Source organism: Rana temporaria, chromosome 10 (assembly GCF_905171775.1).
Source record: "Rana temporaria chromosome 10, aRanTem1.1, whole genome shotgun sequence".
Classification (NCBI taxonomy): Eukaryota; Metazoa; Chordata; class Amphibia; order Anura; family Ranidae; genus Rana; species Rana temporaria.
In genome coordinates, this window is record NC_053498.1 from 55,365,068 (window position 1) to 55,379,976 (window position 14,909).

Below are 14,909 nucleotides of genomic sequence, written 5' to 3' on the forward strand. Positions count from 1 at the left end.
GATTCCAGGACTACTGACAAAGTGTCTGTGGGAATCCCAGATGCAGGAGCACCAGCTGCCACCTCAGGCATGTTTGTGGGAAGAGACTGACTCCATTTCAAAAGCTCCCAGGGCCCCATTCAGGTTAGACTGAAAACCCACCCTTTTGCTGCGCTGAACAGGGGGTCCCAGGGGACTCACTATCACAGGAGAAGACTGCACAGCGCCGCTGCCCGCCCTCAGTACACAGAGTGTGTGAGAGGAGGAAAAACCGTGAGGTAAACTGCAAGAAGACCTGTGCTGCGAGCCGCAGGGACCAGCACTAGAGGCCAAAGACTGAGCCAAGATGGCCGCCGAACGCTGCATATAGAGCCTGACGCGGCCACAGGAAAATGGCCGACCGCAATAGTAACCTGCGCCATAGTGCGGCTACACCAAAATGGCCACCAATGGGATTTTCAATAGTAACTGAAAATCACACCAAAAAATGGCGGCAAAACGCAGCATTTTGAACAGTGAAAGCCCAAAGAGGCTAAACAGTGTCCAAACTCCTATTTGAAAAAGACTCCAGCAGTAAAAAGAAACACAGGGCAGACGTACCGCAGTCCCTTCAGTAAGGTGCCCCCCCCTCCCGACAGCAGCAATGTAATGCAGCAGAGGGAAAAGGAGCAGGGAAGGGAGGATAAAAGGACCCGCGAACCCCAGGAATGTCTAGCCGTACCAACCCACCGTAGCGGGTGGGACTGTACTTACCCGTCCAAGCGAAGACTCACTGACACATTCCTGAAAGGCCTACAACCGCAATGGAGGTAGCTGTCGGCCCGGTCCACTGTGAGTGAGACAACACCACAGCCCATTTATGTGTGGACCTCGGAGCAAATCTCACCGGCCACCCCAGGAGTCATGGGGTATGTTGTGGCAAACCCAGACTCTTTTGCAAAAGTATGCTCGCGCTCGCTGGCCGGACTTAGTAGACTACAAGGATCTATATATCCAGCCTGTCTCTCAGTCGACAGTAGATCTTTTCAAGAAAAAATAAAATACACACATTTTACTCAGGACGCTGGGCCCAAAGGGAGCCATACGTCCTTCTCCTTTGCTAGGCAGAACGAAACTGAGGCTGCATACTGCAGGGAGAAGGGTTATGTCTGGAGGGACCGGCCCCTGGGCGGGACTGTTCCAACTCTGTTAAAGTAACATGTATTTAATTATCTAACATGTTTCTGCCTACTCCTCTCCTGTAAACAGGGAACATAACTCACTTGTCAAGATTTAAGGAGCTGTGTCCGTCCATGGACGATAGGAGAAAAACGCTTATGCGCGGTGAAGAAGAGCCCTTGCCTACGGAGTGGCTCCTTCCCCTTTTTGGATTGTGGGAGCAGCGTGCTCTTACCTCCTGTGGCATCTTTAATTATGTCATCCAGGGAAGCTCCAAAAGTCTGTCTTTAAAGGGAAAGTCCACCAGGGCCTTCTTGTAAGATTGGTCCGCAGACCAATTCTTTAACCAAAGTAGACGGCATAACACCACCGCATAGCTTGAAGCCCTGGCCAGCAGAGGAATCGTGTCCAAGGCTGATTCGCAAATTTTGGTCAGTTGGTCAGCTAGGCCTACCTCGCCTGGGGAAGCCTGATGTGCTTCTAACCCATTGTGCAGCATCTTTGCCCACTCCGTAAGTGTCTGAGACACCAGGGCCCCAACTATGGTTGGGCGTACAGCCTAACCCACTACTGTGTACAGGTTGCAGGGGTTTTCGCCTCGGCCTTCTTGTCCGCAGGGTCCTTGAAGGCGGGATCCCCCTCCACCGGTATAGTGGTTAGCTTGTTTAGTCTGGACACAGGAGGGTCCACTATCGGGGCGAGGTCCATTTTTTCAAGAAACTCTCTTCAAGAGGGTAACGCACCGCTAGATTTTTAGGGACTGAAAAAAACGTCTGTGGTTTGTCCCACTCCTTGTATAAAAGTTTGTCTAAGACACACAAGGAAACACCTTAGCAGTGTGGGTCGCCTTACGGGACCCAAAAGGGACTGGCGCTTCTGCAGGCCCTTCTATTTTTAGAGTATCTCGTACTGCGGTGATAAGGTCATTTACCAGAGCCCCATCGCGTGCTGACCCGAGTCTTCTTCCCTGTCTGGCCGATCTTGGTCCGCATCCTCAGATACCTCAGAGCCAGGGTCATGAGCCGTAGATGGATCCGGCTCCGCATTCTAGTTGTCCCCAGAAAATGGCGGTGGGAGGGGGTGCTTTCTTGCCCCCGTTTTCCCACGCGCTGCTTCCACCTTGGCAACAAAGGCATCTAGGATTGCCAACATAGCGTCCACCGATACATCGGTGCAGGGGCATCAATTGCAAGCTCAGGTGTTACAGGGGAAAAAGCGTCTGCTTCCGACGCCATGCTGACCCACACGCCTGACACAGGGACTTCAAGGCAAGGCACAGTAACCCACCCTCCTAGCTGCAGCAGAGACAAGAGGTTCCCACTCAGACTCACCACCCTGGAACAGTAGTATGCTGCTGTCCGCCACTTAGTAGAGCTGCTTCCTTGTCAGATATGCATGCATGCATGTATGTATGTATGTATGTATGTATGTATGTATGTATGTATGTATGTATGTATATATATATATATATATATATATATATATATATATATATATATATATATATATATATATATATATATTTTTTTTTTTTTGCTATAATAAAGATCTAAAAAAAAAAAAATATATATCAGTTTAGGCCAATATGTATTCTACATATTTTTGGTAAAAACGTATATTGATTGGTTTGCGCAAAAGTTATAGCCTCTACAAAATAGGGGATGGCATTTTAATTTTATTTTTCTACTAGTAATGGCGGCAAATGGGACTGACATTGCAGCGGACAGATCGGACACTTGATACTTTTTTGGGACCATTGAATTTTACACGATCAGTGCTATAAAAATGCACAGATTACTGTGTAAATGCCACCGGGGAGGGAAGGGGTTAACACTAGGGGGCAATCAAGGGGTTAAATGTGGGGGTTGGTGGTTCTAACTGTGGGGGGATGGAACTGACTGGAGGAGAGAGATTGCAGTTCCTAATCACTAGGGACAGCAGATCTCTCTCTTCTCCACTGTCAGAAAAGGGATCTGTCCGTTTACATTGACAAATCCCCATTCTGACTCTCTTTCCCACGATCGCAGGTGGCTGGCGGACACGCGCATCGGGGCGCATGGCTGCTATGGCTCTTTAAGGAGCTTCCCGATTCGCGGGAAGGAGCCGAACTGCCACAGTAGAATGACGGCGCCTGGTCGGCAAGTAGTTAAGATAAATTAATCTTTAACTATATTAACAACATCCCACCGGCCACTGCATATATACTGCCGTGTGGGTGCTCCCTCCTTCTGAGTGGATGTTCAGGAACGTCCCTCAGAAGGAGGGGGATCGCGCACGCATACCTGCGCAGCGGCGCTATACCGATGCGTTTGTATCACCCGGACACGGCACATCTCCGATCAGCAGGAGGGCTCTGTGATTGGCCCTCCTGATCACGAGGGCCGTGTTCAATCACAGCCGTCATGCGATGTAAATAGAGAGCCGGTTGCTAGGCAATCAGCTCTTCTCACACAAGTTGACAGTGAGGAGAGGAGAGCAGATCGCTGGTAATCAGTGAGTATGAGCTGTTTTTTTACAACTTTTTACACACTGATCACCAGCCTAGTGTCACACACAATGTAAACACACAAAGTCCCCAAAACAGGTTTCCCCACACAGTAAAAACACCTGTCACATATGCAACAGTAAAATCACATGTCCCAACGATAATCTGCACACGTCTGTGATCACCTGCGCACATCTGTACATGATCATCTGCGTACATCTGTCCATGATCACACAAATCAATTATTATACACTTAAATGGGATTTTTTTTTTTACCAAAGACATGTAGCAGAATACATTTTGACTTACATTTATGACAAACATTTTATTTGATTGGATTTCTATCAAACTAGAAAGAAGAAAATATATTTTTTTTTTCCAAACTTCTACTCTTTTTTCGCTTATATTGCAAAAAATCAAAAATGGAGGCGAGAATAAATACCACCAAAAGAAAGCTCTATTTGTGCGAACAAAATTAGAAAAATGTAATTTGGGTACAGCGTTGCATGACTGCGCAATTCTCATTGAAAGTGCGAGAGCGCTGAAAGCTGAAAATTGGTCTGGGAAGGAAGGGGGTGAAACTGGTAGCTATCCAACCCTGGGGGAATACCGTTTAACCACATCAATACCGGTATTGATGTGGTTAAATAGTATTCCCCCAGGGCTGGATAGCTACCAGTTTGCTTTTAGGAAAAATAGATCTACAGAGAATGCCCTTGCATTGGCCTTGTATTCTGTGTTGTCTCATTTGGAAAATAAGAATAGTTAGGCCTGCATGTTTTATTTATTTTAGTTCAGCATTTAATAGAATTTTGTCAATGAAACTTGTTGCCAAGCTGAATTCTTTGGGATTGAGCCCAGCACTCCAACTGAATTTTGGATTCATCAGCTGCAAGGCAGCAGACCTTAAAAGTTGGTAATCGTTAGTCATCAATGCCCCTTAGTACACGGGTGCCACAAGGATGTGTGCTAAGCCCTTTTTTGTGCTCTGTTAGCTACTTGCCAACCAGCCACCATCATAATACTCCAGCAGGTTGGCTCCCCTGCGCGAATCGCCGTAGCTGTACGGCGGGCACCTTAAAGGGATATAGGGGGAGGCGCGGGTCCACCACGTGACGTAGGAGCTGATGCATGTGCCCAGCATCCACGATCGCTCTTGAGTGAGACAGAACGCAGATCTGTCAATGTAACCAGATAGATCTCCGTTCTGTCAGGAGAGAGGAGACAGCTCTGTTGTTCCTACTGATTAGGAACAACTATCAATCTTCTCCTCCAGGCAGTCCAATCCCCCCACAGTTAGAGTCACTGCCTAGGACACACATTTAACCCCTTGATTGCCCCCTTGTGTTAACCCCTTCCCTGCCAATTTATACAGTAATCAGTGGCTATTTTCGCTGTATACATGTCAATGGTCCCAAAAAAAGTGTAAAAAAGTGTCCGATCTGTGCACCGCAATGTTGCAGTCCTGCTAAAAATCGGTGATCACCGCCATTACTAGTAGAAAAAAATAAACATAAATATACCATAAATCTATCCCCTATTTTGTAGACACAATGGCCCAGATTCACGTACAGCGGCGTATCTTTGTGCGGGCGTAGCGCATCTCATATGCGCTACGCCGACGTAACAGAGAGGCAAGGCCAGTATTCACAAAGCACTTGCTCCCTAAGTTACGGCGGCATAGCGTAAATGGGCCGGCGTAAGCCCGCCTAATTCAAAGTAGGTAGGTAGTGGGCGTGATGTATTGAAATGAAGCGTGACCACATATAAATGAAGGGCCGAACGAACGGCGCATGTGCGCGCATGCTCAGAATCACGTCGCATATACTCCTTAAGATACGACGGCTCAATGCCTTCGACGTGAACGTAACCTACGCCCAGCCCCATTCATGTACGACTTACACAAACGACGTGAAATCCGACGGCTGTTACGACGTGCATACCCTAACATGACTTAACCCTGCTTTATGAGGCTTAAATTTACGCCGGACGTACGCCCTACGTAAACGGCGTAGATTACAGCGACGGGCGTAAGTACATTCGTGAATCGGCGTATCTAGGTAATTTATATATTTGATGCGTAAATCAATGGAAGCGCCCCTTGCGGCCAGCGTAAATATGCGCCCAAGATACGACGGCGTAGGAGACTTCCGTCGGTGGTATCAAGCCAAAATTCAGGCGTATCTTGTTTGCTGAATAAGGCGCATAGATACGATGACGCATCCGTGGACTTGCGCGGCGTATCAGAAGATACGTCGGCGCAAGTCCTTTCTGAATCTGGCCCTATAACTTTTGCGCAAACCAATCAATATACGCCTTTTGCAATTTTCTTTTACCAAAAATATGTAGAATAATGCATATCGGCTTAAACTGAGGAAGAATTTATTTTTAATTTTTTGGGGATATTTATTACAGCAGAAAGTAAAAAATTGTTTTGTTTTTTTCAAAATTGTTGCTCTTTTTTTGTTTATAGCGCAAAAAATTAAAACCGCAGAGGTTATCAAATACCACCAAAAAGAAGCTATTTGTGAGAAAAAAATTACAGTGCCGCACGACCGCGCAAATGTCAGTTAAGATGACACAGTGAAGTATCGCAAAAAATAGCCTGGTCAGTAAAGAGGTAAATCCTTCCGGGGCTGAAGTGGTTAAAATTTGCAGACGACACCATGGTAGCAGGGGAAAGAAGGGGTGGCAACAAGTCTGCATATCACCAGGATATTGAAAATCGAATTGGTTGGTGCAGAGAGAAAAACCAAGTCCCCTTTCACACTTATACGACTTGTCTCACGATTTTGTACTGCAAAATCGTATGACAAGTCATTCTCCATGATTTTCAATGAACACCATTCATACTGGCACGACTTTAAGTAGTGCCAACTTGAAAGTAGTCCCTGCACTACTTTGGTCCAACTTCCATGTGAGTTGATGTCCATAGACCTCAATGTTAATCCTTCAAGTAGCATTCAAATCGCACCTGAATAATATAGACATGATTTCAGTACAACTTTGTAAGCACAAGCTGCATTTTGACCCTTGTCCCACCCAATCCTTTCAGCATAGTAGCCCCTCTCAAGCACATTTTTCCACCACACATTCACTTCCTGGTTATTCCCTTATGCCGCGTACACACCATCACTTTATGTGATGAAAAAAAATGACGTTTTAAAAAACGTCACTTTAATTGACCGTGTGTGGGGAAAAACGTTGTTTTATGTCTTCTAAAAAACGACCAAATGTGTCGTTTTTTACTTCACAGAAATTGACCGTGTGTAGCAAAAACGTGGTTTAAAACAACGTTTTTTCACCCGCGCATGCCCAGAAGCTACTTATGAAGCAAGCTTCAATGGAAAAAGTGGTGAGAATGTAACCCCGCTTTGCTAGAACATTGTGAGAAAAACAATGGTGTGTAGGCAACTTCGTCTTTGAAAATTGAAGTTTCAAAACCGTCATTTTTTACTTCACAGAAAATGTCGTTTTTTTTCATCACATAAAGTGATGGTGTGTACGGGGCATTAGGAACAATGTGCTCCAAACAGGTAAAAATAAGACGTCCTCGATAATGAGTGCCCAGCTATTTATGTGACCCAAACTACAAAGGCAAGATCCCACTGACCACCAATGAAGGGGACATTCTTCCCACTGACCACCAATGAAGGGGACATTCTTCCCACTGACCACCAATGAAGGGGACATTCTTCCCACTGACCACCAATGAAGGGGACATTCTTCCCACTGACCACCAATGAAGGGGACATTCTTCCCACTGACCACCAATGAAGGGGACATTCTTCCCACTGATCACCAATGTAAGGAGCATTCTCCTCACTGACCACCAATTAAGGGGACATTCTTCCCACTGACCAATGTAAGGAGCATTCTTCCCACTGACCACCAATGTAAGGAGCATTCTTCCCACTGACCACCAATGTAAGGAGCATTCTTCCCACTGACCACCAATGTATGGAGCATTCTTCCCACTGACCACCAATGTAAGGAACCTTCTTCCCACTGACCACCAATGTAAGGAGCATTCTTCCCACTGATCACCAATGAAGGGAACATTCTTCCCACTGACCACCAAAGAAGGGAACATTCTTCCCACTGACCATCAATGTAAGGAGCATTCTTCTCATTCTTCATTATAGAGGACCCAAAATGTACCCCTATCTTCATGATTGGCAATGATACCCAATATCGACGTCTTCTCCGCCTCTTCCTCACGCACTGCTACTGCAGCACTGACAACTGCGGTGGCAGGAAAAGGAATTACCTCACACCATGTATGTTTTCATTGGTTAATGCCAAAGTTGTGGCAAAGTTGAAGTTGTACTGATCCCAAATCGCGGCCGCAAAATCGCACGACTTTGAAGTCGTATAAGTGTGAAAGGGGCCCTACAGTTAAATGTAGCAAAGACAAAAAGGAGATTACAGGCATACCCCACTTTAAAGTACACAATGGTGTTTATTTACTAAAGCTGGAAAGTGCAAAAATCAGGATCACTTCTGCATAGAAACCAATGAGTTCTATTATTTGATTTTAGAAAAAGTACAGGGGGGTTAGCTATGAGCTGGTGGTGAATAATGAGATGGAGGTTGAAAGGGTAAAGGAGTTCCGCTTCCTAGGAACAATAGGGAGGACCTGTCCTGGATGGGGCATATTTCCCATCTGGTGGGCAAGGCTCATCAGAGACTGTGGGCCAGATTCACGTAGCCCGGGCGCAGCGTAACGTAACCGATTTACGTTACACCGCCGCAAATTTTCTGTCTAAGTGCCTGATCCACAAAGCACTTACCTGGAAATTTGCGGCGGTGTATCGTAAATCCGTCCGGCGCAAGGCGTGCCAATTCAAATGGGGCGGGTACCATTTAAATTAGGCGCGCTCCCGCGCCGGACGTACTGCGCATGCTCCCGGCGCAAATTTCCCGACGTGCTTTGCGCGAAATTACGACACACCGACGTTTTGTGAATCGCGACGTGAAAAAAAGACTTGCGCCGGGAAAAATAAAAAATGTAAAATAAATTCAAAAGCGACGTGGGAAAGACGGGTATACTTTTACATGGTGGAGTAATTTTCCACTTTGTAAAAGGTACCCTATCTTTGCGACGGAAAACTAACACTCGCGGCGACGTAACAACGGGAAAAAGCTTCGTGGATCGCCGTAACTCCTAATTTGCATACCCGACGCTGGTTTACGACGCAAACTCCCCCCAGCGGCGGCCGCAGTACTGCATCCTAAGATCCGACAGTGTAAAACTATTACACCTGTCGGATCTTAGGGATATCTATGCGTAACTGATTCTATGAATCAGTCGCATAGATAGAAACAGGGATACGACGGCGTATCAGGAGAAACGCCGTCGTATCCCTTTTGTGAATCTGGCCCTGTATTTTTTGAGGAAGATATGGAGGGCAGGTATTTCACAGCGTGTCCCCTTTAGCTTCTATAATGTATCACATTTCTCTGTGGCAAGGATTGCGCACAGTCCATGACAGAAATGCTTTGCAGAGGGTAATAAATAATGCTTTGCTGTGGATTCAAATAATTGGGAGTTCTGTTCACGGATACAAGAAACCAGCTGTAACCAGATGCTATTGTACACCATCGGTTCTCCAAAAAAGCTTCCCTGAGGCCACAGGGCACTACTGGAGATGTCAGGAGGAGTGGGGGACGTTGCTACATACATATCGGTCCTGTCTGAAGTCAGAGCTTTTATGTACCGTGTTTCCCCGAAAGTAAGACCTACCCCGAAAATAAGACCTAGCGTTATTTTCAATGAGGGCTGCAATATAAGCCCTACCCCGAAAATAAGCCCTAGTTTAAAATGCTTGTGAAATCCTATAATCCACTCTATTACAGTAGTTTATAATGTGTAATGTGTGTGTTTCTGTAATATAATTGCGGGGAAGAGAGCTCCGGCGGGTCACAGAAGCGCAGAACGGCGCTATAACGAAGGAATATGGTACAACTATATTACGGAAACACACACATTGTACATTATATACTACGGTAATAGAGTGGATTATAGGATTTTACAAGCATTTTAACTCTTCACACTGGGGATTCCTGTCAGGCAGGGAGGGAGAGGGGGAGAGAAGACCACACATTACATGGTAAGACCTACCCTGAAAATAAGCCCTACTGTGTATTTTGTTGGCATAATTAATATAAGACCCGGGCTTATTTTCGGGGAAACACGGTATTATTCTGCGTACCCCTTTCCAGAAAAGCTCTAACTATCCTGTCCCAGCGGACTCTGCATTCTTTCTCCTGCACCTCTTGGATTTCCCGACCAAGACTTGCTGTATGCACAAGAAATCTATCTTATGCCATGTTTTTAACCCAGCCAGGTCCTGCATCTCTCTACGATGGAAAGACCCACTACCCCCTCTGTTTTGTTATGGAATGACAGAGTGGAGGACCTCGTATTCTCTGGCCATACTAGACATGAACTTTATTCTAAATTATGGCTTCCCTAGAATATGTTTCTTTACTCAGATGGCAAAGTTATTTTGGAAGCATCATATTTCCCCTTTATCTCCCTGCCTCTCACCCTTTCTACCCCCCCCCCTTTTTTCCCTGCTCCCTTCTGGTCCCTTTACTTTCACTCATACCCCCCTGTTAAATAGAAAAAAAAATGTGTCCTACTCATGTCATGGCCACAACCACATCTTAAGGCAGTTTAGGTCTATAGAGTGATCTGCAAAATGGGATGCTTTACAAAAAGGATTATTATCACTTTTTAAATCAGATTGTAGGCGGCTCCTTTTTACGGGAACCCTTCTTGTCCTCCGTTTTGCCCTTTATGATAGTAATGTACATCGTACTTTAATGTATCTTCCTGGATATGCTTTTTTGTACCCGTGGCCTTCATGTTGTAATGTTTTTGCCTTATGACAAGGTTTCTTCTTTTGTCTGGCATTATTTGTCAGATACTGTACTCTTAACCACTTAAGGACCGCCCAACGCCGATATACATCGGCAGAATGGCACGTCTGGGCACAATCACGCACCTGTACGTCCTCTTTAAGTGCCCAGCCACGTGGTGACCGCGGGACCCAATCGCCGCCGGAGTCCTGCAATCGGTCACAGGAGCTGAGGAACGGGGAGAGCTGTGTGTAAACACACCTTCCCCGCTCTTCACAGTGGCGCCGTCATTGATCGTCTGTTCCCTGATATAGGGAAAGGCGACCAATGATGTCACACGTCCAGCCCCGCCCCCCCTACAGAGAGAAACACATATGAGGTCACACTTAACCCCTTCAGTGCCCCCTAGTGGTTAAAGGGTCACTAAAGGAAAAAACATTTCTTGCTGAAATGACTGTTTACAGGGTATAGAGACATAAAAGTTAACGGATTCCTTTTAAAAATAATTAAAAATAGATTAAATTCAATCATATAATGTGCCTGTAGTTTCACTTTCATTTTTAAACTGGTTTCATGTTTCTGTGAAGTAAAGAGACCCACAGAACAAAAACAAACAAATCCAGGGCAGTGTTTTGTTTTTAAAATGAATCTGATTGGTTCTGAGGAGTTTTAGACACACAGCTTGGACCACAGTGAAAAGCTGCCATGAGATTTTTCATAAGGAGCCAGACAAGCAGGAAGTGTGGAGATCACAGCAGAATTACAGCAACTTCAAAGCAAAAACGAACAATGAGGACATGAAACCAGTACTGCAGTAAGGTAAAGGAAGCTATTTAGGTAAAAAAATATTTTCATTTAGTGATCCTTTAACTCCCAAACGGCAATTGTAATTTTTACAGTAAACAATGCATTTTTATAGCACTTTTTGCTGTGAAAATGTCAATGGTCCCAAAAATGTGTCAAAATTGTCCGATGTGTCTGCCATAATGTCGCAGTCATGAAAAAAAAAAAATCGCTGATCAGCGCCATTAGTAGTTAAAAAAAAATATTATTAATAAAAATGCAATAAAACTATCCCCTATTTTGTAAACGCTATAAATTTTGCGCAAACCAAATCGATAAACGCTTATTGCGATTTTTTTTACCAAAAATAGGTAGAATACGTATCGGCCTAAACTGAGGAAAAAAAAACGTTTTTTTTTTATATATATATTTTTGGGGGATATTTATTATAGCAAAAAGTTAAAAATATTGCATTCTTTTCAAAATTGTTGCTCTATTTTTGTTTATAGCGCAAAAAATTAAAACCGCAGAGGTGATCAAATACCACCAGAAGAAAGCTCTATTTGTGGAAAAAAAAAAGAATGGCAAATTTTGTTTGGAGCCACGTCGCACGACCGCGCAATTGTCAGTTAAAGCGACGCAGTGCCAAATCGCAAAAAGGGGCTTGGTCCTTTACCTGCATACTGGTCCGGGTCTTAAGTTTAAGTGGTTAAAAAAAAAAAAAGGACACTTACCTGTCCAGGGTGCAATCGCTCAGCTCTCGGCTGCCCCGTCGCTTTGCGGCTTAATTTCTCCGATTCCCTACTGTGCATGCGTGAGTCCTCACTGGTCCCCGCTCTCTTCTGGGACCTGCGTGGTTCCCAGAAGACAGCGGGGGAGACTGGATGTGACGTAGACCCCCGCAGATTCTGTGAGGGGCTATGCCCGGAAGTGGGTGCAAATACCTGTATTTGACATGTATCTGCACCCCCTCCCCCCGGAAGGTGGCAAATGTGACACGGGGGGGGGGGTTCCAAAAAGCGGAGGTTCCATTTTTGTGTGGACCTCCGCTTTAAATAAAGAATTTGTAAAAAATGAAATTTGAGTTATGTTTTTATTATGGCATATGTGCCATTTTTGGTTAAGTGTTTTTGGGTGTGGAATTCCTTTTTTTTTTTTTTTTTTGTGAGGGAGCTATAACAGTTTATGATTGTTATTGTAAAATTACAGAAACTTTTCTGATTTTTAAAAATCAGCCACAGCCTAAGTAGAAAAGCCCATCATTTCTGTGGGGAAGCAGTGTTGGACCTCTGCGGGAAGACCACTGCTTTACAAAACAAGGGTCCCACTCTGCAGCATCTGTCAGGGAACAGGCTTTTCTAATTTGCTTTAGAAGGTTGGAAAACTGTAAGATCTCTTTCACATTAGCAGAAATGCTTACTGCCCTCTGAAAAGTGATCCAAGGTGGATTGCTTTTTAGATGGAAGCTTGGCAGCAGGTGACATGTGTTCAAGAGATGCTACTGCCTGCTTCATTTTTTTTGTGTACTTTTCTTTTTTTATTGCTCAATGGCAATTCTACATTGCAGAACTGCGTAGCAACCGCAAGCCATACATTTGGTGCCCATAGTTGGTCAGCTGTCCCTTTGAACTCAATGGGCAAGTTTGACAAGCGGTGTCACCTGTCAAACTCAGCAGGCCAAAAAAAAATTAAGGCGTACATCCCTGTCCAGCTGTAGTGTTAGGATTTGAGTTGGTGGCTTTGGAGCTATAAAACAGTTTTTGCTGCCCCCACACGCCCACGGCAACCGTACAAAGGAGATGCATTTGAATCAACACCATTTGATTTGATGCGCCTGCAATGTATTTGGTGGATTTCATCTGAAACTTTATTTGGACTTTAACCGATTCTCGCCCGCCGTCATAGGACGTCCTCAACTTTGAGCGGTTATATCTGAATGAAGCCTGCAGTTAAGGACATCATTCAGATACCTTCTTTTTTAGCCAGCGATTCCCTACACCATAAGAACAATCATATCGGCTGTTCAGCCGTTTGATCATTCTTACGGGTGGCAAGACGGGACATCCCCCCCCCCTCCCATGCTTTCTTTGGGCTCGCCGCTGCCATTGGCAAACCTGGAGAAGGGATCCACTGGCACCGGATGCTGACAATAGAGATTTCCATCAGACCAGATCCCAGGTCCCCAGAGTCTCTATGATCATTCGGAGGTCGGGCACGATGTTATGACGTCACGTCCGGCCTCTGTAGTTGCAAAATGGCGCCGTCTCCGCTGGGAAGCCAAGATCGTTTTTGGGGGATTTCAAGTCTTCCCAGCCTAGAGGTGAGATGTGGGGACTTATTGACCCCATATGTCACTGTAAAGAGGTCCTGTCATGCTTATTCCTATTACAAGGGATGATTATATTCCTTGTAATAGGAATAAAAGTGATCAAAAAAATAAAAAAAAATTCCAAACTAGAAAAATGAAAGTAAAATTAACAAAGAAAAAAAAAAAGTAAAGTGTCCCTGTGTGCGCGCACGCAGAAGTGAACGCATACGCATGTCGTGCCACATTTGTAAACGGTGTTCAAACCACACGTGAGGTATCGCTGTGATTGTTATGCCGCGTACACACGGTCGTTTTATGTGATGAAAAAAAAAAGACGTTTTTAAAAACGTCACTTTAATTGACCGTGTGTGGGGGAAAACGTCGTTTTAGGTCTTCTAAAAAACGACCAAAAAAAATTGAAGCATGCTTCAATTTTATGTGTCGTTTTTCAAAACGTCAACTTTTACTTCACAGAAATTGACCGTGTGTAGCAAAAACGTCGTTTAAAACGACGTTTTTTCATCCGCGCATGCCCAGAAGCTACTTATGAAGCGAGCTTCAATGGAAAAACGTGGTGGAACGTAACCTCGCTTTGCTAGAACATTGTGAGAAAAACGATGGTGTGTAGGCAACTTCGTCTTTGAAAATTGAAGTTTCAAAAACGTAGTTTTTTACTTCACAGAAAGTGTCGTTTTTTTTCATCACATAAAGTGATGGTGTGTATGCGGCATTAGAGTGAGAGCAATAATTCTAGCCCGAGACTCTCTGTAACTCAAAACATGTAACCAGTAAAAAAAATTTAAAGCGTTGCCTATGGGGATTTTTAAGTACCGAAGTTTGGCACCATTCCACAAGCGTGTGCAATTTTGAAGTGTGACATGTTAGGTATCTATTTACTCGGTGTAACATCACCTTCACATTATACAAAAGAAATTGGGCTAACTTTACTGTTTTCTCCCCCCTAAAAAAAACGTGTTTGAAAAATTGCAATGACTGCAATTTTATTCTCTAGAGTCTCTGCTAGATAGAGATATATATATATATATATATATATATATCTCTATCTCTCTATCTATCTATCTATATACACACACACACACACACACAGGGCTTTTTTTCAGGGGGGTTCCACCACCTCTGGCTCAGACCCTTTGGTGCCTGCTTACCACAATTGCTTGTTAACACAGAAGTCTGGTTTCTGTGTTTACAAGTGACAGCTCTGCACTCTGTGTGTAACCCCCCTGAACTCTGCACTCTGTATGTAATGCAATCTTGGTATTTAATGTCCCTTTAAGACCCTTCTACTGTTTGTGAAATCTAAACGGGTCA

General features: G+C 44.6%; 1 protein-coding gene across 1 annotated transcript in view; it reads right to left on the reverse strand.

Moving 5' to 3' along the window:
• ALDH16A1 (aldehyde dehydrogenase 16 family member A1) overlaps positions 1–14,909 on the reverse strand; it is a 214,936-nt gene that overhangs the window by 71,155 nt on the left and 128,872 nt on the right. The window lies entirely within an intron of this gene.